Raw genomic sequence first — 3,482 nt, 5'->3', positions numbered from 1 at the left:
TTGCGTTCTTCAACTCATTTCTTCTAAATAAACATTGAATATCCTGATCAGGAAACGACATGTTAATACTTTGCTCCCTGAAGTGGGAAAAAAAAATCTCTCCTTTAACCCACTATTCTGTTTTGTGTCAATTGGTTTATGGCAGGAAGCTATTAGAAGTCAAACTTCCATCCAGATGCATTACGGCTATCATAGTTTAAAGAAAGAAAAAAGGAAGACGAAAGGAAAAGAAGTTCAACTCCTTTTTTTTTTTTTTTTTTTGCTGAATGATGAGGGCTGCGTTACAGGCATGCCTCTTTCCTGAGATGATAGTGTTAGTGTGAGATCCTGGATGCTCTCGGAGTCTGAAGCTCTCTTGTAACACTCTGATCTCAACTAAACATTTTGTCTTTGTTTTATCGGCAACTAGTGAAACGAAGCAGGTTGTCCCACGTATAAAATACAGAGCAGCTATCGAGTTTTCTTTACGGAGTATGATCTTTTTTGGCTTGGAAGCCCCTCTGGTTAGGACAAAAAACCTCAGTCGAGACAAGCGGGAAGGAAAATAAGCTGAAAGCTGGGATGATATAAATAAAACAAGCTCTCTATCCCCATACGCACCTTTGTATTTTCAAGAACTCTTCTATTTATTAAGGAAAATGTCACATTGTGATGTATTAAGCCAGTACTTCAATTACGGGTTAACTTGTTACATGCTTACATGTTACATGCTGTAGTTGGGTAACATGTTACATGCTGTAGTTAACATTTATATATATTTTTTTCTCTGAGTATTTCTGTCCCTGAAATAACCTTTTATTTGGCTTTTCTAGATAGCTTTATTTGATTTCGAGTGGCAAAATTTTTTTTTTATGGCTTTTCTATTGCTGTATGATACAGAACTCTTTGGGCATCAATATTTGTGTTTCCAGTACCTCAGTTATTTGGATTTTACTGCCTGTATACGTTTTGTGAAATGGTCATGTTTTTGGGTAGGTGACACGTGGACTCTAGTATGTAAATGTTACTTGAATCTGTGCTTCATTATAGTATGTGGCATGTATGTTCAGACCTTGGATGCTTTATTCCTACTTAGCAGGATCCCGGCCTCACGTTCCCAGGAGGGCGGCTTATCCGTTCATTGTTGGGAGACAAGGAGGCCATGGATTTGCTCTTGATTCTATTTTGGTAATGGAAGATAAAAAGGAGAGAGGGTTTTTTACATTCTGAAGATGGGGCTGAGTCAAGAAGGACCTATTTTTCTTCCCTCTCCCTTATTTTTTAAGTCCCCTGTAGGAGGAAAGATTGGTGACATGCATGGTGGGAATCTATGGCCTCTGGTGCTTTGTCCTGTATTTGGTTTCATGTTTTTGTCCTAATCTCTTCAATCAATAAACTTGTGCGTATTTAACTAAACCCCTGGGGTCTGGAAAATGATGATTTTCTGCTATTTGGGGTTTGAGACCACCTCACAACAGCCAGGAACTCATCTGTTCTCTTAGGTTGCCACTTTTTTATGAGGGAACCACTATTATTATTTATACAAAGCAAAACTACCTTTCTGTCGTGTTTGGGCATATGCTGGCCAAATTAGATGTAATATCTCACTGAATTCACACTTTCAGAGGTGTGAATTATGTTCCTATTACAGATTAGGAAATCAGCCCAGAAAGTTGTATAACTTGCCTGATGTGAAACCACCTTTAGGTGAGTGAAGAATGAACCCCAGGTCCATTGAACCCCAAGCTGGTTACTCTTTCTAAGATTTTAAAGCCCAGAGTTTCTCAGGGCGAGTGTAATAATAGCTCTGGAGTAGAAAGGCTTACCTGGGACTCAGTGCAGTATCCCACATGATTCCCCAGACTGGAAATCTCCAAGGTGGAGACCACCCAGCTCCCAGAAACAAATGTTCGCCCAGCATCCCTTCTCTCAGTCAGAGATCCAGGGAGTATCAGAGCTAGGTGGGCTCTGTCAGCAATCCCATCTACCGTACACCTCATTTAAGAGACGTACCTCCAGCCCAGAGAGGGTCAATTCAATCCTGAAACGTTCAGTACATGCCTCCTCTGTCATTTCAATGCAGGTTGGGGAAACAGACATGGAAACAGACAAAGACAGTGGTGGGTAAACACAGGTTCATGGCAGCCCATAGATGAGTGCCCCACCTGTCTAAATTGGTCAGGTGGTATCCTGGAAGGGGTGGCCGCTGAATCAGTCCAGAAAGAAAAGGCTTTGGGTAATAAAGGAAGAGAAACAGCAGTCCTCTAAGCTGAGGGAACTGTGAGAGAAAAGAATCTAAGACTTGCCCAAGTAAATGTCCCTCAGTGCCAAGCTGTGGATGGTGCTCATCAAAGTCCTTGCAAAGAAGTGGGTTTGTGGCATTTGGGAGGACATGGCTGAAGCGGAGGATTTCTAATCAACTGCACCCATCTTCTAAATTCACAGAATGCTTATCATCCAGATACATCACCTCTATATCCCCAGCAGCACCTGACCCCATGCCTGGCTCATGGGGGGCATTCAGTAAACAACTGTTCATTGATGTTTAATTTGTGCTGGGGGCTCTATATACTGCTAAATTTCCTTCCAACCCTTCTAAGGGGTGCATCATTAGAAAACAGGCTTTGCAAGGACGGAAGCCCTCCAGTAGTGACTTTTGCTAGGGCACAGATAGGTTGATCCAATTTCTTTGCTCTTTCACTGCCTGTGATTAAGCAGAAGTGGGCCTGCTGCCTAATGAGTGCCTGTTTGAATTGTGTTCTGTCAAACCTTCCCACGTGTGGTTACTGCGGGGAGGGAGTTGCTGACACACACTTCCAGCTTCTATATGAAAGCTTGCACCTTGGTGGGGACCCAGAATCAGCAAGCTCCCGTTTTCTTAATGTCTCAAGGCTTAGCCAGAAGAAATCTTTGATTCGATCATGCCTCTGGGGATAGGTACTTCACCTCATTGCTCCTTAATCTGGTCCTGGGGCAGGGCCAGGGGCCTGGGCCACTGGGAGTGAAGGCGGGGGCTGGGAAGGTAGAGGACTCGTGCTCTGAATCCTCACACTCATATTAGCCGTGACCAGGCAAATCATCACATTTTTATTAGGACCAAGGGTGTTGTGAGGATTAACTGAGATGAGGTAGGGCATGTCAAAGGCTTAGTCCTGAGCCAGGCTGACATGGTGAGTGTTGGTAATAGCAGCTGAGGGCATAATAGGGCAGAGCTCTTACAACTGGGGAATGGCCCTGGAGTTGAGAATTTATCAAGTGCCGTCAAGGAGAGTGCCACCGAGACCTGTCCCCTGCCACAGCCAAAGCAGCTCCACTTTTACACGTGTGTAGTTCAAATGTAGACATATAAGAAGGAAGACGAAGGTTCGGCCGCTAGGTATGCTTGAAAATGATTGATCAAGTCTAACTCCTGATTAAGAGTTGACAAAGCAGCTTTGATAAAGCAACCAAGGTCCAGAGAAGTCAAGGGCATTACCAGAGGCCACCCCAAGACTAAGTAATGG

This window comes from Delphinapterus leucas, chromosome 13 (assembly GCF_059928025.1).
Source record: "Delphinapterus leucas isolate spDelLeu-1000000601 "Yukka" chromosome 13, BTC_Dleu_Yukka2, whole genome shotgun sequence".
Classification (NCBI taxonomy): domain Eukaryota; kingdom Metazoa; phylum Chordata; class Mammalia; order Artiodactyla; family Monodontidae; genus Delphinapterus; species Delphinapterus leucas.
This window is presented reverse-complemented; position numbering follows the sequence as displayed.